This window comes from Cyprinodon tularosa, unplaced genomic scaffold (assembly GCF_016077235.1).
Source record: "Cyprinodon tularosa strain WSP-4 unplaced genomic scaffold, ASM1607723v1 ctg87, whole genome shotgun sequence".
Lineage (NCBI taxonomy): Eukaryota > Metazoa > Chordata > Actinopteri > Cyprinodontiformes > Cyprinodontidae > Cyprinodon > Cyprinodon tularosa.
In genome coordinates this window covers 2,549,691-2,574,781 of record NW_024039640.1, presented here as the reverse complement: position 1 = coordinate 2,574,781, position 25,091 = coordinate 2,549,691, and the positions used below count along the sequence as shown (strand labels likewise).

General features: G+C 40.6%; 1 long non-coding RNA gene and 1 pseudogene across 1 annotated transcript; one reads left to right on the top strand and one right to left on the bottom strand.

Moving 5' to 3' along the window:
• Window positions 1-2,798: 2,798 nt before the first annotated feature.
• LOC119775390 lies at window positions 2,799-22,353 on the bottom strand (annotated as a pseudogene).
• A 618-nt stretch (window positions 22,354-22,971) lies between these two features.
• Window positions 22,972-23,337, top strand: LOC119775380. The gene is made up of 2 exons (XR_005279647.1): window positions 22,972-23,132; window positions 23,241-23,337. It is a non-coding gene; the product is annotated as an uncharacterized LOC119775380 (long non-coding RNA).
• Window positions 23,338-25,091: the final 1,754 nt, after the last annotated feature.

The following is a 25,091-nucleotide window of genomic DNA, read 5'->3' as shown; positions in this document are numbered from 1 at the left end:
GAATGGTGGCCTCCCCTAATGCCAGGGCGTCTCTAGTCTAGTTCATTGCGGGCGTGGTTCACTGAGAAATTATTCATCATATGCAAGAAGGTGTGAATAGGTCTAAAACTAACTGGGAATCCGGTTGAATGCTGAACTGAGTTTTTTTTTTAAGTTGAAATCAACTACAAAAACTGAAGCCCAATTGTCTTTCTTTGTTTTTTTTTTTTCATCTGGATAACGGATCATTTTCTCAATCTTCTAAGGGCCAATAAAAACTCATTGAACCCGAGAGCTTCTTTTCCTGAAACGAGTTTACCATTTTTCTCATTCTTATCTCTCCTGCACACACTAGAAAACAAAGCCTCTGCTCTAATATGTTGATACACATTGTTGTTCTGTCTGTAAGAGACGGTAGGTGGCGCTACATAGCTGAAAATCACTAATGGAAACAACCTCGGCTTGTTATGTACCAAACAACTGACTTTTCTGTACAATAAGTAGAGCAAAAGCATGATTTCTTCTCATATTTCGTACTTTCTCACTTTCTATGTTAAGATCACTGTCTGGCAGTAATTCCTATTTATTTGAAAAGAAAAACGATAGAGTAAATACTAGGAAAACAGCTAAAACACTTGGAGTTGTCTTGTTTTAACCTTTGTGCTAAGATAAAGCACACAAAAGATATGTTCTTTAGTTGATTCCACCCCCTGGACTGTACCATTTTGTAGAAAAACATTGCTCAGTTTTAGGAAATAAAACTGCGAAAAAATAATTTACTAGCATTCTTTTGTGAGTTAAAGCTGCAGTCTGTAACATTGAGAAGAGAGCAGACTTCGACTGAAAATTTGAAGAAAAACAGGTTTCACGCCACTCCCCCACCCTCTCTGCTTCACTCATGCCCCACCTCCAAGCTCCAACCCTCTCACAGCATCTGCGCGGCTACCGCATGCGACCAGAAGCGTCCAAGCAGCGTACGCGGCATGGAGTGTGAACCGGTAAGAGCGATAACACTCACTTCCAAGCAGCTAGATATAAGATGCTGGTTATATCGAAGTTTGCCGTGTAAGCAGTTGTCGGCAGGGGCAGTAAGGGCAGTTTCTCTTTCGCTGGTGGCTGTCGCTCCGCCATGACTTCCACGCGCGTCCTCCTGACTGCGGCAGCCGGGCGCTGCGGCAGGTTAAGCGGTGAGAGGGGGGGGGATTCAGCGTGTGTGAGCTGTGATTGACACTCCATCAGACGCTCCTCTGGCTGTGATTGGTTGTTTTGACTCGTCCCGAATTATTCTTTCCAGATTGAAATACAGGCAGTATGCGGGACCAATTGAAGCAGTTTTTTTCACAGGTTACATATCACATGTACTGCTGTCTGGGCATAGGGACAGTTTTAGCCAATATGACAAAAAATAAATTTTTAAAAACTTACAGACTTCAGCTTTAAGGGGGAACACTGTTTTTTTTTACATTGGCCCCTTGATTTTACGTTATTACATCATGTTCTACTCACCCATATTAGGCAAGGCAAATGTATTTGTATAGCACAATTCAGTACAAAGACAATGCAAAGTGCTTTACATGATTAAAATATAGGAAACTAAAACAGAATCAAAGCAAGTAGGAAAAATAAATAAATAAATAAAACAAAAAATGCAGAAACAAAAAAGAATCTTAAAAACAGTTGGAGTAAAGAAAACAAAAGAGTTTAACTAATGATGTTACAGTTGAACTGTTTAACTAGAACAGTCTAAGGCAATCCTAAACAAATGTGTTTTTAGTCTTGTTTTTAAAGGAACTCAGGCTTTCCGCACTTTTACAGTTTTCTGGAAGTTTGTTGCAGATAAGTGAAGCATAGGAACTAAATGCTGCTTCTCCATGTTTAGTTCTGGTTCTAGGTATGCAGAGCAGGCTGGAGCCAGAAGACCTTAGTGGTCTGGAGGGTTGATACACTGATAGCAAGTCTGTGATGTATTTAGGTGCTAAGCCATTCAGAGATTTATAGACTAACAGAAGTATTTTAAAGTCTATTCTCTGAGATACAGGGAGCCACTGTAAGGACTTTAGAACTTGGGTGATGTGCTCTACTTTCTTAGTTTTAGTGAGGACACGGGCAGCAGCGTTCTGGATCAGCTGCAGCTGTCTGATCTACTTTTTAGGCAGACCTGTGAAAACACCGTTGCAGCTCTAATATTAGTTTTGTGTCGTTTGGAGCTGTTCCGAAGATATTCGGTTTTGTAATCCAAGTAATGTCTTCCTATGGGCAATGAGTTGAAGGCGCAAATTAAACTGTTCATAATTTATTCTTTATGGTAGGCCAGCATTCATAATGTATCCCGTGCAGGACTGATGTCGTAACAGGCAGCCCAGGCCACAGGCGGCTACGCTCTACCCCTTATATTCGTTCGGCTAGCTAATCTGAATTGTTCAACTCCATTTTGAGAGCGAGATCACCTGTGGTAGTAGCACTAGACATCTTCCAGGCATGTGAGTAAAACTAGCAGCAGTTCAGCGGACAGGATGAATGAACGGTAGCCGGCGCACGCTGATGACGTCATGCACACTCCACTTTGTTTAAAAAAAAAATATATATATAAAAAGTATAAACGCGGATGTCTGGGGGACAGTGATTTGCCTACATGTTATGAATGCTTGCGTACCATAAAGAATAAATTATGAATAGTTTAGTTTGTGCCTTCAATTCGTTGCCTATAGGAAGACGTTACTTGGATATAACCTAACCGAATATCTTCAGAACAGCTCCAACTGACACAAAACTAATATGAGTGAGTAGAACATGATGTAACAATGTAAAATCAAGGGGCCAATGTAAAAAAAGAAAAAGGTGTTCCCCTTTAACTTACCAAAGAATGCAATTACATTCTTTTATTGCTGTTTTATTGCCAAAACTGGGCAATGTTTTTCCAAAAAATGGTAAATGGCCAAATGTAAAAAAAAAAAACGGTGTTCCCCTTTAATATAACAACAATGTCCACAGTATTACTATTTGCCCTTTACATAAATTTATAAATACAACACCGATCTGAACCGAAAACAGTTAAAAACTATTGCCTCCTCACAACAGCTTACCAGAATCATGGTTGACCTTAAATAATCCCATCCCCCATCAAACAATTGGAAAAGAAATTACGTCCCCTGGTGGCGATAAAGACAGGAAAGGACAAACGACTCCTACACCATCTTTAAAAATATACTCACATAGATTTGTTTATCCAATACGATACGCAAGCTTGTTTATCATTAAACATTTCTACCATTAAAATAGGAAAACAAGACAACCTAGATCTATCATCAACTAATCCATGTCACTAAGCTCTGAGTGCAATCTAGTTGGATTTCTAGGAATATCGGGCCATGGGGTGATCGATCCAGGGAGGCAGTCTGGACAGTTTCTCTTCAGTGGCTGGTTTGATGGGCCATCCCCAGGCTTTAAAGAATCCAGTCAGGTTCATCTCTGTGGCTTTGGAGAAAGTCTCGGCGTAGAGGTTCATCTTTTCTTCGTTGTGTACAGGAAAGTTCCTCATGTCATGATAGCGAGCAAACACTCTCTTAAAGACAGCCCAGCCAAACCTTTCCTGGAGCTACAAGAAGTAAAGAGTTAAGATTATGCAGATGTTTTTTGTTTTGATTGAGCAATGAGCCACACAGATAGCTCATTTAATACAATTACTAATTTACCTAGTGAATAAAATAATTTTGACTAAAACATTTTTATCAGAATGTGATTTATTGTTTGTGTTCTAACCTGCAGGTATGTCTCCAGAGCAGTCCAAACCTCCCAGTTGCTGAGCTTCCTGCCCTCTTTAACGTACTTCTCCACACGTTTCTTCCGACTCTGTGAGGTCATCTCGGGATGAGCCTGTCGATTGCAGATATGAATTATAATATATAACATTCACTGGAGGTTAAAAAGAACTAACTTCACAACATGTTTGAATTCTGTAAATTAAATTAAATAAATTATTAATATTGTTTAATTATATATTTTTATAAATATCCATAACTAAATAAATTAAAAATCAATATAATTTTTGATAAAGGTAACAAGGTCTCCCAGTCTGAGTTACTATTTCTGCAAATGGCATAAAATAATGGCAAATGGAAGTACACAGAAAAAAAATAATGCAACCGTTTCTAGCATTTACTTAATCATATTTAGTTACACACAATTGTTTTATGCCCTACCCTGCTAACATGAAACAATTGTGTTAAAGTAACCAAATATGCCAAAAATGGCTTCTTTTTCAGTGTAGGACCACAGTTTGGAGTCGGAGGAGCTTATTTCTTTTTTTATTGGGTCATCCTTGTGTAATAGTAGTAATAGTAGTAGTAATAATATGATTAAGAGACTGAACTGGACTTGAGTAAACAAAGCATCTGTGGCCTGGTGTCTGTTAAGAAAGAGAAAGTAACCTTTGCTCTGTTGAGTCCCAGCACCTCCTCATGCACGTAAACTGACCAAAGGTTACATGTGGCTTCTGTAGTGTGGGGACTAAACTCCCAGCAGGTTCTCTGTTGATTGTGTCCCAGTTCATGAACTTCTCCCCACAGACCTTTGGTTCTTGCATCCTCTGGGTTAAACAGCTCACCTCCTATTGAAGAGTGCATCATAATGGGATAGCCGGAATGCAACCACCCTGCAAAGAAGCAGAAAAAATCTGAGTTTAAATATCTCTGGTATCAAAATGATTTTCTACTCTTCAGCCATGTGCTTTCCTCACAGCCACAATACTGCTGTGTAATAAGTTTCTTCTCAACTAAATATGTTTTTTATCATGGATGAAATACTTTTGGGTCATCAGAGAAGGGTAACAGTTTAGAAAAGAAGTCTTTGCACAAAGTATTAAAGCTAGATTTCAGCAGGATGATGTACATGTTTTACTGAAACTGTGTTCAATTATCCTTTTTGTTGCATTTTTACCATTTCATTGAAGGGTTAATATCTACATTTTTTATTTTAAGCTCATAAGCCTAAATTATAACAAACTCATCTGTCCTAAATATGCTATTGCATCAAATGGGCTTAGTTTTGTTTTGTGATGTATTTTTAATACCTCCGCCAAGTGGTTATGTTTTTAGGAGAATTTGTGTATGTTTGTCTGTCCTTCTGTTTACAGGATATGTCATGATCTCGGGGCTGATTACTGGCTCAATTGCTCATTTTATTCACCTGTATAACTCTGCCCTGTTTCTCATCACTCCTCATCTGACCACCTGCTCCTGCTTCTATTTAAACTGCTTGATCTTGCCCATCAGTGCCAGATTATTCCTGAGCCTTAAGTGAGTACTTTTCTGGCATTACTGTTTTGTGTTCTTATTACCATACCCGTTTCTGTCTTTGGACCTTTGAGTCTGCCTGCCCCTGTTCTGATCTCTTTGCATGACCTGTCTTCAGATTCTGGATCTGCCTCTTGACTTTGCCCTCTCCGTCATCTGCTCGGAACTGATCTCCTGTCAGTTCTGCATCCTTCAAGGCTTCGCCGTCTGGAACTCTATGCGACAAGCGTTGTGTCTTTTCAGCTAACCGGCTGCTATCAACCTTGTTCTCTGGGAACGGTCTAAACCCTAAGCCAGGTCAGTGACTCAGTTCAGATCACCCTCCATCGGGGTTTTCATGGACACTAACCGTTGTTTGCTCTCGCCAGAATTACCTGCCTCAGATGCCCTAGCTGCTGCTAAACTGTCCATCGTTGCTGTAGGAGCCAATTATTTTTTGGTGTTTGTCGCCACGAGGGGGCGTATGTAATTTTTGAGTTCTGAGTGTCTGATGAGGGGATGGGTTATTTAAGGTCAACCATCAATTCTGTTCAGGTGTGGTTAATAGGCAGTGATGGGCAGTAGCGCCGCTACATGTAGCGAAGCTATTAGTTTAACTACATTTTCCAGTAGCTTCACCGTAGCGTCGCTGCTTTATTTATCAAGTAACTTTCCTGTAGCGACGTTATTGTTTTGATCAAGTAGCGACGTAGCGTCCACAAACGCTACAAAATCCAGGGCATAACTAAGAAATGAAAACAGGTTTTCTATCTCTAAACAACAATCAGCCACAAAACTACTGTAAATAGCAGTTTCAGCTGACGCTTTATAAGTGGCGTAGTAGCACAGGCACACTCAGTAGGGTTAAACAAGCGCACCCTTTCCGAGGCTGTCGTTCTATTGGCTGGAAAGGTTGCTAGGCAACGATCCAACTGCAGTCTGAGAGAGAGCGAAACAAATCTGCAAGCAGAGCCTACGGGTTTGCGAGCGTAACTGAGATCCGTGCAGAGCGCTGTTTGTGCGCGAAGAGAAGGAAGCAAGCGAGAGGAGAAAATATCTGTGATAATATAGAAAATATCTGTTTAAATCTGAGAGAAGAAACAAAGATTTGAGAGAGAAGAGAAAATATTTGAGAGAGAGCGCATGTTTCGAGTGTGAGCATTATAAGTTTTGAGTGCAAGAAGATGAAATTCTTTTCTCTAATTGAAGTTATGTGCTCCTGCATTATGGCAGGATAATTCTCCCATATGTGCCACTAAGATACTCTAATTAGAGAGCAGTAGTGAAACTTCGATATTCTATTTTCATGGCCTAGTTTACCTGACAGGATGTTTACATAAATCTGTTTTTAGGCTTTGCACAGATAAGATTTTTTATGGAGGAACAGCTCTACCGTATATAAAATAAATACATAAATGCTCAATAAATAAATAAATAAGCATTCAATTAATTGCCTCCAAAAATACAATGAATAAATATGTAGGTAGAAATTAAATTATATGGTGAGTCATATATATATGTATCTCTTAATTAGCTTCTTTATTTTTTCACCTTCTTTTGTAAACAGTTTTGTTTGTTACTTGAATGGACTGTTTAATTGAAGTCTAAAGAAGTTTTCTCTAAGGGAAACCCTAAAGAAATAAGATGCCTTTTGTAGGGTTTTGTTTTCCCTAGAGATGTCCATTGAATGCAAACTCATAGCCATGTCTCCATGTGTAGAACACTACACAGTAGCCTACCTTTAATTTGGTTCTAATAACAGCAGATTGTTTACTAGTTTGTCTACTAATAATTACTTTAGTTTTTATTTTATTATGCTGATCATAAAGCAATGTTTACACTGTGTTATGTCATTGGCTGATCTTTAATAAATATTTTAACAAGTGCATCAGACTCATTTTGAATTGATATTAGGTTGGTACAATGTTAAGTAGCTTCTGATGAAGTTAAGCTACTTTTAACACATTAGTGTAACTTAGCTTGCTATAATTCTTTAGGTGGTAGCTTTGGTGTAGTGAAGCTTAATTTATTGTTGAGTAACTGATAGCTTAGCTCACTACAATGGACAAGTAGCTTGCCCAACACTGTTAATAGGCTGAGGCAAACAGTTTTCTACTGTGCTTGGTTGGATTTATGTGGATCTTGAAGGAAAACAGTAAGATAATGGACTTGGCTGAAAATAAATGACTTTGTTTTATGTCAAACGGAAGATCGGCATTCTAAATCTTAATTGAGCGCACGTAAAACCAATGCCTTCCAACAGAAACCACCAGTAGCCTAAAACATAGGATTTTAGCCGCTACAGTTGCTTTAATAAACGTTTTTTTAATTATTCCACTGTCTGTCTTGCCTAAATACTGGAGTCATTATAGGATAACTTAAAAAATTCTGAACAGTTTTATAAAGATTCACCTCAGTCCAAGAAGCAATCCATTGAATATTGGTGATGATACACATAATCTGGCTAGCAGACTTTTTTTTTTTAAGGATTAATTTACATAATTTTTTGGAAGAAGCGGTTCGCTCCTAAACCAGAGAGTGGAAGCAGTGACTATTGACAGGTTCAGCATCTGATTAAACAAAGAAAATAGTCCAGAAGTATTATACTGAAGACAAAAACACAGTAAACATGAGAAATGCTTTGCTCGAAGTCTCAATCCACTGATCAAACAAGCAAAGTGAATGAAGAAGGTGAGAGCAGAACAAACACCTGAGGCTGCAGCAACAAGCTGTGGCTTATTTATAAAATTATAAAAGGATTTTAAGGAAATTGTTACTAAAGGTGCCCCTCATACAAAGGAACAATTCATAAAACTTTGGTAATGATCATGTGTGAGATTTAACTACAGGTGTAAGTCACAATGTGGGGCAATATTCACTGCTTGGTGGAGGTCTGTGCTCTGCGAGTGCTTTTCTAGTTTTAAATGCATCAGTTTCTCAGATGGACATGTTTTCCTGTCTCTTCACAAAAATGCAGGTATTAAAGTAATAAAATAAGGATTACCCAGGTAGAGATTTTCTTGGTCAAACTTCCTGTTGTCTGGCAGAATATGGAACTGACTTCATTCATGTTTTGTCTTTTAATCATTTTCTTAACTAAAAAGTTATGTTAAATCCAAAGCTTTTGTTGTCAAGTTTTAACATTTTTGATTGAGCAAATTTTAAAATAATGGTCAGAGAATTCCCAATATCCTACATTTTAATGAAAGAAAGCACTCTTACCAGCTGAAATCTGCACATCAGCCACAATGCGTTCCTTGCGTATGAATTTCTGTGGAATGACAGCCAGGTCTGCAACACCCTTCATGATGCCATTCCAGAGTTTTTCCACCTTCAGCGGATTCTCCACGTGACGAATGATGTGCGAAGGCACAGTGAGGATGATATTTTCAAACTCCATCTCTGCCCAGGGTGCCGGAGCTTGGCACAGAGAGGACCAATCAGCTGCTGTGTTTTTACCCCTAAGTTAATCAAAGGGTGGATAGTATGATGAAAATATCTACAGAATATTACTAATAAATGTAAGTAACGTAAAGTTGGAAAAGTTTGCAAATAGAACAAAAAAAAAAAACTTTATTTTGCCACATCAGGAAAAATTTGTTGTAAAAGTGTCAAAAACAAGTGCATACAAGATTTACACTAACGACAGTATAATATAAAAAACAACATTTCAATGGTTAAGGTGTAAGTTAAGGTGAAATTCCACACTAGCAACATTTACATGGACACAATCGGATTGAAGGCCGGATCAGATTAAATATGTTTAATGTAAAAATGTTAGACTGGGTATTCTAATCCGATTCCACCTAAAGTAAATATATATATATATATTAAATAAATATATTGAGATATTTTTATTTTTCCAAGTCATTCTGAATGGGGTCCATGCACACACCTATTCTGATCATGTGGGTGTAATTATCTCCATTACATGTTTACAAAACCAGCATGAGCGTTCTTTACTCCTACTAGCAGCATTGGAAAAGAGGTAAAAACCTTTAAATATCAAAATATTTTATGAAACTATGCATATACATATTCTAAGTCGAAATATAACTGAAAAAAAAAAATGTTTGCTTGTGTATCATCCTCTGATAGCCCAGGTTGGAAAATATCTTTTAAACATATTCTGTGTATTTCCCATCTCTACCTTTAGCATTGTAATTGTGAAGGCACATTAATATAGTGGTTTACATGATAATTAATTTCTTTCATCCATGTTTTCAAATTTTGAAAACAGAAGGGAATATTTACCAATATTTACTTTGCAAGAGATCATCAATGTGAAAAGGTAGAACTGGAAATTGTGAACAGAATGCATGAAATATAAAAACATCAAGTTCTATTTCATCCCTACTGACCGCCAGAGGGCGGTGCTGAAACCACTGAATGTTCCCTTAGGGCAGTGGTTCCCAAAGATTTTCTTCAGGGCCCCGCTTTGGATTACAATAACATTTCATGTTGGTGTTATACCTGGTGACGGCAGCGGTTTTTGCCCCCTCTCTCAGTATATGCCCTACTTTTGCAGCCTTTTTTTCCCCGGTCTGCGGTGTTATAATTACTCACGGCAGCGGTTTTCGCTCCCTCTCCCAACCAATTGTGGTCAACTTCGTTTGCCGAAGTTGGAGACGGCTAACGTTGGTAGCCTTTTTTGGGTTTTTTTGCAGCCTTTTTCGTCGGTCTGCTCTGTTATAAATGGTGATGGCAGCGTTTTTCTCCCCCTCTCCCAATATCAACCTTTTTTGCAGCCTTTTCGTTGGTCTGCTCTCTTAATTGGTGAGGGCAGCGTTTATCACTCCTACTCCCAACTTAAGTTGCCATACAGCTAACGCTGTTAGCTTTTTTGTTTATTGCCTTTATACCTGGTGACGGTAGTGGTTCTCCCCCCCTCTCCCAGTATCGGCCGCCTTGTGTTCGCAGCTTCTCTTGTTTTATCCGCTATAATTGGTGATGGCAGCGTTCTTCGCTCCTACTCCCAACTTAAGTTGCCATACAGCTAATATTGTTAGCTTTTTTAGTTTATTGGTTTTACACCTGGTGACGGTAGCGGTTCTCGCCCCGTCTCCCAGTATCGGCTGCCTTGTGCTCGAAGTGGGCCAAACCTGACCAGGGCCTGCCCACAAGGGTGGAGCAGTTGTCAGCAGAGCTGGCAGAGATGAAGTCCTTGTTGCAGACACGTCAATCTGATCCCTCGCTCCCAGTGGTTGGGCTCTCTTCCCCACCAATGCCCGAACTGGTTGTAGAGGATGACGTCATCTCTTTGGCTGCTTCCGCTTCTCATTTTAGAGATGAGGAGGAGGCAGTGTCCTCTCAAGTCTCTGAGGCTGGTTCATTTTCATCTCAGAGTGCGGTTGGAGAGGCCGGTGACGGTTCCATGCGGGAGGTCATGTCTATGGCCCTGAAGCAGCTGCAGCTAGAATTCCCACAAGGAGAGGTATCCAGCTCCGGGAGTGCTTTTTTCAGACGTGGAAGGGCTCCTACTCCCTTTTCTGTACCTCCATCAGAGGAGTACCTGAAGGAGTTACATGCCTGTTGGCGGGAACCGAGAGCGTTGTCGCGTCTCTCCTCAGATGGTCGCGTATTAGCTGCCATGCATGAGTCGGTGAAGGCCGGCCTGGACCTGTTAGGTTAAGTGGCTTCTCTAAATTCTCCTTTGGTGTAAGTGTGTGTATGCATGGTTGTTTGTCCTGTTTGACTCTGTGTTGCTCTGCGACAGACTGTCAACCTGGCCAGGGTGGACCCTGCCTCCCACCCATTGACAGCTGGAGATAGGCACCAGCACCCCTCACGACCCCAGCAGGGATAAGCGTGACAGAAAATGTATGTATGGTTGGATGGATGTATGGCAGCCATGCATAGATACACATTCTCTGAACTTTAGTCATTGGTTTAAGTTGAACAGTAGTTAAATGAGGAATTTTAGGAAATAGTGAAAGTAATGAAGAATGTTTTTAAGGAAAGATTCTCATATTTTTACATGAAAAAACCCTGAAAGAACTAGTTATCGCCAATATTGCTGATAAATAGTATTCAACTTAGAACCAGCTATAAAAGTCTAAACATGTTTATTTATTTTTTCTACCCCAGAAAATTTTTACATTTTATTTGATTGAAACTGTAAAAAAAAAAAACAATTGTCCATTCGTGCCAACTGTACTGATGCTGTTGAACTTTGGCTTAGTCCACATGTAACAGTAATGAATATCTCCCTTACACGGTTTTTAGATATAAATACCCATTACTCATTTCTCAGGAAAGAATTTCATCCACACCAATCCTCAGAAATCTCTTCAATGGAACATTAGCTGATAGAACACACTCACCAGACTTGTAATAGGGAGCAGAAACAGCCTGCTGAACCATGATTTCCTCCTTATCCACCTTTACATCACGTGGAGCCAGCAGGTAGATGAGTCCTCCCCACAGGTTCCACACCTGCATCCTTTCAGCTGTAACAGGGAACCTCTTGATGACACATGGCGCTCTCCATAACTCCTCCTGCTTCAGTACATTGCTTTGGCATCCAATCTGGATCTTTAGATGAAACATACCAAATGTCTATGGATTCAAAACCTGCATAAGGTGCAGCTGTATTTTACTGCCTGGCTTGGTGAATGGTAATATTATTTCATTTGGATCATGTGTGATATAGCAGAATGATTAGAGGATAGAATAAAAAGAGTAAAGGTTTGATTTTAAGCACAGTACCACCCATCCCCTCCGGACAAGCTTGGTCGACAATGTAACCTCTGTCTTCATACCAGGAGGGAGGTACAGGCCTGTACTGATCCACTCCTCGTTTTCTGTCACACAAAAATTCCTATTTCATATCCTCCTTGAGTTAAAGAATAACAATGAGACAATGAGAGAAAAATGATCTGACCTCCTGTCTGGGCAGTGATCTTGATCAGTTGACCCTTAACCACAGGAAGTGGTGGGTTATCCTTGATGATGTAGGGTAGAAGCTCTTCCCGGTTTGACGAAGCTTCGTACACGTGTTACCAGCGTGAGGAGCATGCGATCTTTAGGATGCTTCACAGGGTTCTGCTTGCTCGGCTTCAAATATAGTTTACATTGTAGGTTGAGATTAATCTTCCTCAAAACACCGAATTCTATAAATAATTTATTCACGAGTGACTTGTTCTATATTTGAAGAGAGCTGCATTTATAGGTATCAGCCAAAGTAATGTGTTGGGGAAGGCGTTTATCTGGTGGACTAAAGAGGAAGAAGAAACTGCTGCAGTAATTTGAACTTGAATTGTGGCAATGCTGTTTATTTCCCAAAGCCCCGTGTGCAAAGTACTATACTGCAGTTTTATTTAAAAGACCAATATGAAGTGACATATCATTGTAAAGTTGAAGGTAAATTATGCATGGTTTGGATAATTTTTTTAATAAAAATCTAAAAAGTGCGGTGTGCCCTTGTATTTGCCCTTCCTCTATCATTTTTATCCCTTAAAGAAATGCAACATGATAAATTCCCACATAAAATTATTCAGTCCAACAGCCTTTTTCAACAAAGCTGGTCAATGAAGCAGCACAAAAGCCTTGCAGCTCTTAATCGATAGGAAGGATGTTTCCTAAATTATGGATAATGGGGCTGAAAACAGATGTACACTGCACATTTAATACTCAAAAGAATATCAAATATATACACAGGTGCTGGTCATAAAATTAGAATATCATGAAAAAGTAGATTGATTTCAGTAATTCCATTTAAAAAGTGAAACTTGTATATTATATTCATACATTACATACAAACTCATATATTTCAGATGTTTATTTTGTTTAATTTTGATGATTACAAATGACAACAAATGAAAATCTCAAATTCATCATATCAGAAAATTAGAATATTACTGAAGACCAATAAAAACAAAGGATTTATAGAAATGTTGGCCAACTGAAAAGTATGAACATGAAAAGTATGAGCATGTACAGCACTCAGTATTTAGTTGGGCCTCCTTTGGCCTGTATTACTGCAGCAATGCGGCGTGGCATGGAGTCGATCAGTCTGTGGCACTGCTCAGGTGTTATGATAGCCCAGGTTGCTCTAATAGTGGCTTTTAGCTCTTCTGAATTGTTGGGTCTGGTGTATTGCATCTTCTTCTTCACAATACCCCATAGATTTTCTATGGGGTTAAGGTCAGGAGAGTTTGCTGGCCAATTAAGAACAGGGATACCATGGTCCTTCAACCAGGTACTGGTAGCTTTGGCACTGTGTGCAGGTGCCAAGTCCTGTTGGAAAATGAAATCTGCATCTCCAAAAAGTTGGTCAGCTGCAGGAAGCATGAAGTGCTCTAAAACTTCCTGGTATGTGGCTGCGTTGACCCTGGACCTCAGAAAACACAATGGACCAACACCAGCAGATGACATGGCACCCCAAACCATCACTGACTGTGGAAACTTTACACTGGACTTCAAGCAACGTGGATGAAGTGCCTCTCTTCTTTTCCTCCAGACTCTGGGACCTTGATTTCCAAAGGAAATGCAAAATTTACTTTCATCAGAGAACATGACTTTGGACCATTCACCAGCAGTCCAGTCCTGTTTCTCTTTAGCCCAGGCAAGACGCTTCTGACGCTGTCTGTGGTTCAAGAGTGGCTTGACACAAGGAATGCGACAGCAGAAACCCATGTCTTTCATACGTCTGTGTGTGGTGGTTCTTGAAGCACTCACTCCAGCTGCAGTCCACTCTTTGTGAATCTCCCCCACATTTTTGAATGGGTTTTGTTTCACAATCCTCTCCAGGGTGCGGTTATCTCTCTTGCTTGTACACTTTTTTCGACCACATCTTTTCCTTCCCTTCGCCTCTCTATTAATGTGCTTGGACACTGAGCTCTGTGAACAGCCAGCCTCTTTAGCGATGACCTTTTGTGTCTTGCCCTCCTTGTGCAAGGTGTCGATGGTCGTATTTTGGACAACTGTCAAGTCAGCAGTCTTCCCCATGATTGTGTAGCCTATAGAACTAGACTGAAAGACCATTTAAAGGCTTTTGCAGGTGGTTTGAGTTAATTAGCTGATTAGAGTGTGGCACCAGGGGCCATCAATTTTGAACCTTTTCACAATATTCTAATTTTCTGATATGATGAATTTGAGATTTTCATTTGTTGTCATTTGTAATCATCAAAATTAAACAAAATAAACATCTGAAATATATGAGTTTGTATGTAATGTATGAATATAATATACAAGTTTCATTTTTTAAATGGAATTACTGAAATCAATCTACTTTTTCATGATATTCTAATTTTATGACCAGCACCTGTATATATGGCGACACAATTATATAAAAAAGGAATTTTGTGTAACTCACCTGTGGGATCCCCATTTTCTTCAAGATGCGAGTCAAAATGGAAAGAATCTCTATGTAGGAGAAGCAGTCGTGAGCCTGCATCTTCAAGAATGATGCAAAATGTTCTAGCTTTTTATGGTGATCGTCATTTTTCCTGGGGAGTTCTTTGTCCTCTAGAACATGACCAGCAAAGTGGTTCAGAAGATTACGGATGTGGAATTTTTGGACCTGGCTTGGATCAGGAGCTTTGTAGACACCTGCTCTTGTATGTTCTTTGAGCAAGCTCAATCCCATTTTGTTTAGGATCTTGTTGCCTGGAAATAAGGAATTAGGTAATACCTCAACTTTCTTTATCTAACTGATGTATTCAGTCATAATCTTGAATTTTTCTTAAACCTCGATCTTGCTGTTTGTTCTCTACGTGGTTTCTGCTTACATACATCACTGCCTGTTCGTATCTATATAAAACACCAACATAATGAAAATAAAACATAACAACCCTACATACTAGTATGAAAAATCTATTGTAAGACTTCAGGACACTGAAGAACAAAAGTCAGAATCACCATTTAAAACTGGAGTAAACATTGAGCAGTGGTGACCCTGCCTTGGAGAGGATGGCTGGTCAAACAACACAAAAAGCTCTCTCTCCCTATGCTCAGTAGAGGAAGATGGCTGACTGGTTGTTTAATATTTAACGTGTGTGTGTTTTTTTGTGTATTAATGGTTGTTTTTTTATTGTGATGAAACAGACTATGTTTTCCAATGTAAAGTAAATAAACAGCGTCAAAGGTCTCTCTCTCTCTCTCTCTCTAGTTAGTTGGATGAGATTGTTCCCTTCTGGGGATCCTTCATGATATGATCAGGAGAGAGAGAGAGAGAGAGAGAGAGAGAGAGAGAGAGAGAGAGAGAGAGAGAGAGAGAGAGAGAGAGAGAGAGAGAGAGAGAGAGAGGTGTTTGGATCACAAAGAAGAACGTTGTGAGACGCAGCACAAATGAAACGATCATTGAGGAATGTCTGTCCTGTAGTGTGTTTGTGTGTGTGTGTGTGTGTATATATATATATATATATATATATATATATATATATATATATATATATATATATATATATATATATATATATATATATATATATATATATATATATATATATATATAATTGGCTACTGGAACAAGACATAGATGGACTAGAGCAGAAGACTTGGAACTGATGAAATGCTACTATACAAGTGTCCCCAGTGAGAGAGGTTACATGCAGAGACTATGGGACTTATGGCAGCTCCAACAACCATCATCGACATTGACAAAGAAACAACTACTAACTCAGTGTTCTAACATTCGCAAACGGCAGCTTCTATCACAGCTAGAAATTGATGAGGTACAACTGACATGCTGCAGCAAGGGGGAGTCAGGACAACAGGTCAGTAGGGAGATATCATCCCAACACATAGAGATTGGGTCCCCAGCCCCAACAAAAACAAGCCCACTAAATGTAAGAGCGGCTGACCTGCGATAGCAGATCATAACCAAGCTGGATCCCCTAGTACGACGACCAAGACTGCCAAGGCTAAGTGACAGAGTACCCTCTGAAAGTCTTCTAGAAGATGTAAATGCAGCGCTACGTACTATCCCTACTAAAGACATAACTGAGACCAACGAGCTGACCTACGCCACAGCTACAGTAATCCTAGAGATGCTTGGCTATAAGATAAACACCACAGGCCACAAAGCAGAGCCCCCGTGGAGGAGAAGGCTGGAAGCCAAGATCAAGGCAACACGGAGAGAGGTTAGTCAGCTCTCAGATCTGCAGAAAGGTGTAGGGAAGAGGTTACAAGCTAGGTAAGCTAGGTAAGTACAACAAGCTGTCAATCCCTGAGGCTCTAGAAACTGCCAAACAAAGACTCGCCGCCCTGGCCACCCGCCTAAAGAGATACAAGGGAGAAGCAGAAGCCAGGAGAATAAACCAGGTGTTCTCCACCAACCCATCCAAAGTGTACTCACAGTGGCAGGGTAATTCAAGATCAGATCCATCAGGGCTGAGACTGAACAGTACTGGAGAAACATATGGGAGAAGGAGGCATCCCACAACACCAATGCTCAGTGGCTAGAAGATCTAAGAACAGAACACAGCAATCTCCCAGAACAAGAACCAGTAACCGTTACAACGGCAGATGTCCAAGAAAGAGCTGCAGGTATGAAGAGCTGGACAGCACCAGGCCCTGACATGATCCACACCTACTGGCTGAAAAAAATAACCGCACTTCATGCACGCCTCGCAGCACAAATGAACCAACTGCTGATGGATGGGACCCATCCAGAATGGTTAACCCAAGGACGGACAATCCTGATCATGAAGGATCCCCAGAAGGGAACAATCCCATCCAACTACCGGCCAATAACTTGCCTATGTACAACATGGAAGCTCCTGTCAGGCATCATAGCGGCTAAGATGAATAGGCACATGGCTCAATACATGCACCCTTCCCAGAAGGGAATAGGCAGCAACACCAGAGGAGCCAAGCACCAGCTACTAGTGGATAGAGCAGTCACTCGAGACTGTAAGACCAGGCAGACAAATCTGTGTACTGCCTGGATTGACTATAAGAAAGCCTACGACTCAATGCCACATACATGGATACTGGAATGCTTGGAAATGTACAAGATCAACAGGACTCTAATAGCCTTCATCAAGAACTCAATGAAGCTGTGGAAAACAAGTCTGGAAGCCAATGCAAAGCCAATAGCAGAAGTCACCATCAAGTGCGGCATATACCAGGGCGATGCACTATCCCCGCTGCTGTTCTGCATAGGCCTGAACCCCCTCAGCCAGATCATCACAAAGACTGGCTACGGATACCAATTCTGAAGCGGAACAATCATCAGTCACCTCCTCTACATGGACGACATCAAGCTGTATGCCAGGAGTGAGCGAGACATCAACTCACTGATCCACACTACCAGGATCTACAGCAATGACATTGGGATGTCATTCGGACTGGACAAGTGCGGTCGCATTTTCTCAAAGAGAGGGAAGATGATCAGAACCGAGGGGGTTGAACTACCAGAAGGCCACATTACAGATGTTCAGGACAGCTACAGTACAAATACCTTGGGGTGCCACAGGCTAATGGAAACCACAAGGAGATAGCAAGAAAGACTGCCACAGCTAAATACAAAGAGTAAGGCAGGTCCTGAAAAGTCAGCTGAATGGGAAAAACAAGATCCAAACCATCAAAGCATATGCCCTGCCAGTCATCAGATACCCCGCTGGTATAATAAACTGGCCAAAAGAGGAGATAGAGGCTACTGACATCAAGACAAGAAAGCTCCTCACAATGCATGGAGGGTTCCACCCCAAATCCAGCATTCTGAGACTGTATACCAAGCGTAGCGAGGGAGGCCGAGGGATAGTGAGTGTCAAGACCAATGTCCAGGATGAAACAACTAAGATCCAGGAATACATCAGGAAGATGGCCCCCAAAGACAAATGGCTTGGCGAATACCTCAGGCAGGAGAAAACAGAAACTGAGGACAAGAAAGAGGAAGGAGAACCATCATGGAGGGACAAGCCGCTGCATGGCGTGTACCACAGACAAATAGAAGAAGTGGCTGATATCCAAAAATCCTACCAGTGGCTGGAAAAGGCTGGACTGAAGGACAGCACAGAGGCACTAATCATGGCAGCACAAGAACAGGCACTCAGTACAAGACCAATAGTGGCTGGGGTCTACCACACCAGGTAGGACCCCCGATGCAGACTGTGCAAAGATGCCTCTGAAACAATACAGCACATAACAGCAGGGTGTAAAATGCAGGCAGGAAGTGCATACATGGAACGCCACAACCAGGTAGCTGTCATAGTGTACAGGAACGTCTGCCATGAGTATGGCTGGAATTCCCAAGGTCAAAATGGAAGACACCTCCTAAGGTAGTTGAGAATGACCGAGCTAAGATCCTATGGGACTTCAAGATCCAGACTGACAAACAGGTGATGGCTAACCAACCAGACATCATGTTGATCGACAAACAGCAGAAGAAGGCAGTAGTAATAGATGTGGAAATCCCAAGCGACAGCAACATCAAGAAGAAAGAACACGAGAAGCTTGAGAAATACCAAGGGCTGAAAGAGGAGCTAGAAAAGATGTGGAAACTAAGAGCAGCAGTGGTGCCAGTGGTAATTGGAGCACTGGGGGCTGTGACCCCCAAACTAGGAGAGTGGCTACAGCAGATTCCAGGTAAAACATCAGAGGTCTCTGTCCAGAAGAGTGCAGTCCTAGGAACAGCTAAGATACTGCGCAGAACCCTCAAACTCCCAGGCCTCTGGTAGAGGACCCGAGCTTGAGGATGACACATACCACCCCACGAGGGGTGAGAAAAGAGTTTTATAATTATATATACATATATACATATATATATATATATATATATATATATATATATATATATATATATATATATATATATATATATAAATATATAAATAAATATATATATGAGTGTGTGTGTATGGTTTTATATCAGTTGGCAAATAACAATTTGTTGATTTTGCTCAGTTTTTTATGCTGTGTATTTCCGTTTCAATGTGAATCCAATAGCCTTATAGGTGAGATAAAAGTAATTATAGTTTTATACCTGAGAAGTCTTGCATTGGGTTTTGACCGATGTGTGTATATGCCCAGTACCAGGCATGTCCACCAATCACCAGGCCTCCTCCTTCCACCACAAAGTTTTGGATCATCTTTGCATCAGTGTCAGTGTATGCTGTGCACACAAACACGCTCAGCTCCTGGTTTAACTGTGTAGTTTTACATGTCAACCCTAAGTAGGGTAACGGTTTAATGCCTGATTGAAATCCAACAACTCCTCTTCTGCCTTGGTCCAACCAATTAAAAGCATTCTTCCAAAATGATGCCAGTGTCTGTTAGAAAAGAAAGGATCATTTAAGTATTGTCATTTTAAACTATCCATTCTACTCCAAAACAGTCTTAAATAAGTGGCAACCAGAAATGGAATTGCAATGTTTGGCATAGCTCTACTAAGTTTGTGTTCCATCAGAAAAAACAAAAGAAAGTCCAGATGATTAAAAATGTGTGCAGTACTACACATTGTTATACTAACCCATAATTTATAATTCATAAAGCATATTGTATCCTCTAAATGTTAATCCTGGTCTTCAAGTATGACTGTCCTGCGAGTTTTAGGTGTCTCCTTGCTGCCATATAACCGAATTATATGAAGGAATGATTAACAGATTTCTGCAGCACTTGATGGCTGCCTATGAGCTCAGGCAATCATTTCAGGAAGGTTTTCTGCAAGAGAGACATCTAAAACAATCAGAGCAGTGATACTTGAGGATCAGGTTTTAGAACCACTGCTCTAAGTTTGTTATTTTACTGCACCTCATATTGCAGAAACCCCTCATGAGTGACCAGAATGACACGTCCCCGTCCATAGTATGACCCTGCCAGAAAGATCTCTCCATTATCTGTCGTACAGATGGAAAAAGAGAGAGGACCATGGACCAGAGCTAAAGAGGGAACTCCATCTCCCTGGAGGTCAAAATCTGAAACCCCTTGTAGCAAAAACTCCAGGTCTCCTTTAAAATCCATCATATTTCTGTTTGGAAACAACACAAGAGACATGACAAAGAGCTGTAATAATGAATTAAGGAGGAAAAATAGATTTGAAATAATGACATCGATGTTAAAGTTCACCACTAGCATCAGAAAATGTAACTATTGAAGGATGATCCAATGTAAAGAAGAAAATAAGAAATCTTCAATTAAACTAAAGTTAAAACTTACTGTACAGCTCTCCAGGAGGTTGGGATTTCAGGGTAAATGGGCATTTTTTCTGCTTCTCCATACTGAGCAGAAAAGTAGATTCCTGCCACTGCTGTTACTTTATTCCCTGGAAACTCAAGGATAAGATTTTCTTTGGGGTTCTGATAGGACCACCACCAAGCTTGTCCACCAATCAAAATCCCTCCTCCTGCTTTCATGAAGGTTACCAGGTCTCCTGCTTTTGTGCCCACTTCATAGGCATCTGTTATGTACACATCGACTCCAAGATCTTTACTGAATTCCTCAACAAGTCTGACTTTGTACCTGGAACTGCGTAGGTTATCAGCAACAGCCTTCATTTTTTTCTGCACCCCGAAAGACAAGTTTGTAGACTTCTTTCCTCCCAGCCAGGTCAGAGCATTTTCTACCAGAGCAGGACAGAGAGTCAGGTAGGTCTCATGGCTCAGGACCACAATTCTTCCCCTGCCATACACAGAGGCAGCCATGAGGATGTGACCATGGCTGTTTATCACTAAAGGAAAGGCATCTCCCATCAGCACCAGGTTACAAGGAACACTGGAGTGCTGAAGGTCGAACTCCTGGATGCCTTTGAGCAGAGCCTTGTAGGCCTCCTGAGGATAAGACTGAGCTGATTGGGTGGACATGATGGAATTAATTATTGCTCAACATTTGGGATGAAAGAGGCCGTGGATTCAAGACAACTGTCCTGGAGAGATGTTGACGTAGCTTCTTTCTGCAATGAAGACAAAATGTTGGGGTTTAAAATAGCACATTAAAAAATGTTTTCTTAGCATAACAACCTTTTATTGTGGAGCATGAATAGAAGAATAGATGACTGACCTGATCGCTGCCATAATTGTTAATTTCCCTCACCTGCCTAACTCTACCAGGTTTCTAATCATCACTCATCTTAGCCTCTGTCTGCTGCTTTATATTCATGTCAGCCCAGCTATCGGGGCCAGATCGTTGTATGATGTATGTTTGAATTTGTTTGTGTTTGACTTTGATGCCTTAGTTCAAGTTTTCGTTCAAGGAGGCCAGTGGTTACAGAGGATTGTTAGTCTCGTTTTGGTTTGTCCTGGCTCTTCCCCGCTTAGCGTGACCTTCTCCTGTTTCGGCTCGGCAGGGGGGAGCTAGTTTAATGATCCGCAGTTTTCCTTGTTTCCTCTCATGTTTCAGCCTCTTAACTGCTGAGCCTTCCTGTTTCCACTCGGCATTTATGCCTGAGCTCTCTGTTGGACTCATGGAACCCTGAACCTGCCTGAATGTTCTGTGGATTCCTGGAGCCCTGGATCTGTCTGTTCCTGTTCTGGTCAGAGTGACCGGGACAGGGTTACGGACTCCTGGATCTCAGAGCCGTCCTTGTTCTGTACTGTTTCCCTGACCTGATTTGGACTTCTGCCTGTTCATCGGGGCTGCTGTATCGGGGACATTCGTTGCTGGTCCATTGTCTGGATCCTGCCTCACTCTTAGGAGCTGAACTGAATCGCTGTGAGTCAACCAGAAGAAAACTCCACCAATGCTCCTTTTATATACATGTCGACCGGTAAATAAATACAATATGATTGAACTTATAAGTACTTTTGCATAAAAATTATATAATCTGTCTTTTTTATACATCTCTTCTTTCAGTGCAAGCATCTTGTTTAAAAAAAAATATTTCAAAGACCAAGTAAAGACCACAAAGGACAGGTGAATGTAAATGAACTTTCTGTTGTTCTCTGTTATATAGACATGTATATTAGATATGTGTTTTTATCTTAATTTTTTGTTTATTATTTTAAATCACTGCTGTTGTGCAAAATAATATCCTGCGGATAATGAATAAATGATTAACTAGAACTGGACTTATAGTTAATTATTTAACCTATTCAAAATTGAAAGTGAAATCAATTTAGTGTTCTTAGTTGAATAATTGTAGCATTAATTTACTTACTTACCAGGTATTGTGGTTTCACCTCTGGAGGGTTAATTCATTAATTCAAATCCCTGAATCTACCTGCGCAGCACTAGCTACATTAATGCATCAAAAGAAAATGAAAATGATTTACTTGTGAGTTGCCTTCTCGTGAAGGAGCGGGGCTTTCCGAGGGAGCACGTGGTCTGGCTCCGGTGTGACAGATCAACTGGTGACAAGATCAACTTGTGACAGCAGCTGGAAACAGTGTTGCCAACTCCTCAGTAAGGAAAGTAGCTATTGGCTGGGCTACAAGTCGCTAGAGGTCGCTGAATGACATCATTGCCTAATTTGCATATATATTTTTTTCCTACTTTTTGTTACTTTTTCTTTTTTCCCTTGTGGTCCATAAAGGAGCTTAAAACATGAACATTTTCAACCATACATTTTTTTTTACACTACATTAACAACAAAAAATCTAAATGGAACAAAAAAAGACTGCTAAGGATTAATGACAAAGTGAGCAAATAATTGTAATTACCTTTTTTTTTTTTTACTAACTAGATTTCCCTCCACACATACAGGCTGTGCTTGCCTGCTCACAGAAATATATGGCAGGTTCAGCAACTGAGGGAGCTGACACAAGCGTGGTCAACCTGCGCTGTCAACCCGGCCGGTGTGACAGATCAACTGGGGACGAGATCAACTGGTGACAGCAGCTGGAAAACCGCTGATTTTTGCAGATGTGTCTGTGGGCGGGGCTTTTCAGGATCCCTCTCCCCAAATCGGAAGTAAACTGCGTGTAGACTCCAAGAACTACAAATTACTGTGTTATCTGATCGATACGAAATACGTTGAGATCCTAAAAAGTCACCATCACAAAGGTATTTCCTTGCATTAAGAAAGCATATAGCATGTTTTAGGGATTTCTCCAAATCCGCACACAGAGATTTCAGGAACTTGTCCTGCTGTTGTTTATCTGTTTGTTTCAGAGCTTCAGCGATGAGAGAAAGAACCGAGTTGAAAAACCACAGAGAGCTGTATGAGAAGTAAAAACAGCCAGTGCAATAAAAGGTCAATGGGAACAACTACCGGTGTAATATTGCCATTTTTTTGTCGTCCTGTATGTCTTGAAAATTAAAAAGAGCGAAAATTAATTTTTCCTCTTTCTGTTCTCCAAAGCGCCGACTGTTTATATGGAGAGAAACTAATTATTTACAGTCCAACTCGTTTCCAGAGGAGTTAAAAATGTCTTCAAAGTTTAAGATGTGTTGCAGGCAGCGGCGTAGGAAGCGGGGGGGTATGTCCCCCCCGAAAAAATGTACCGCAAAAAATATTGGATTTTGACATTTTTTTTCACTAGCGTGCCTTTATTTTGAAGGCGCAGCATAGCGTCACGTCACTGTACTCCCCCTCCCCTCTCTGAACTGCTGAGTGAGCACTCAGAAGGGAGGGAAACAGCAACACAGAAGTCAGAAACTTGTGAATGAGGTAAAATGGTCTGTCGGGAATGCTGCTATGAATATTGCTTATTTATAACGTCTTGTTGTCAGTTCACTTTCATATATAGAAACTGGATCTTTTGGGTTTAGTCATCTTAGACTTGGGATGATCACTCATCCAATATTTAACTGCTAACTTTCTCCAGACCAGGTCACCAACGTGGTGCCCGTGGGCACTAAGGGGCCCTCAAGGCCAACATGGGGTGCCCTCAGCATATTTTAAAAACAGAATAATTCACCAGTGGACTAAATCTGAAATGTTATTTTTTTATGAAGCATTTTATCATATCAATAAATTAGAACATTTGAGGATTTATATGGATTTCATAATGAGAATATCTAAAAGCAAATAAAAAAATAAGAAGAAACAATAGAAATATGTTTATTATCTATGAAGTTCAGGTGAACGCCGACTCCTCTAGTTCATAGGTCAGTATTGGTAGCCCGTCCTATGACTCAGTACCCATAAAGTAGCCCTCAGCCTTAAAAAAGTTGGTGACCCCTGCTCTAGACGTTTGCTACGTACGGAAGCGTATTGCATTCACCGAAAAAAAAAATCTGACAGCTTATCTCATAATTACGAGATATTATCTCATAATTACGAGATCAGATGTCATAATTATGAGATAATATGTCATATTTAGGAGATCAGGAAGGACAGCCATTGCTGATCTCCACTACATGAAACGTGGACAATGAGTGGCTTGTTGGATTTAATATGCTTTTATTTCCTTTTATGTATGTGATAGAGGTCTACGGGGGACAGATTTTCCAGTCCCGCTCCCATCCGCACCTGTAATAGTTTGTCCTGCTCCCGCCCGCAATTCCCGCATGATTCCAACGTTCGTCTACTGCTCAAGGCAAGTCGTGTCATTTGTTTGAGGAATTAAACACGCAGTGCTTAGCTGAGCACATTACTGGCCGATTCTTCCCTGCAAAGTGCATGACGCCTGTTAGGTTGCACAAGCTGCAATATTCAGCACATTGTGATGTGTGTATATATATATATATATATATATATATATATATATATAGACATAGACTGATCATTTATGACTTTATTCTACATTTTATTTTACGATTTAAGAATAGTTTTTAGTTCGCGGGACCGCTGCTTATCACCACTCCCGCCTGCACCTGCAATGAGCTTTCAATATTTGCATCGCGGGACTCCAGCGGGAGTGCAGGGCTCTAGTATGTGACACTGGGAAATGCTGAGTTTACTTAAAGTGGAGTGAATTAATTTTAATTTGTCAGCATTGTAAAGTAAGTCCTTAGAATGTTTTTACGTGAAGAAGCCTATTATGACTGCAGGAGCAATTAAACCAGCACGGGCTGCTA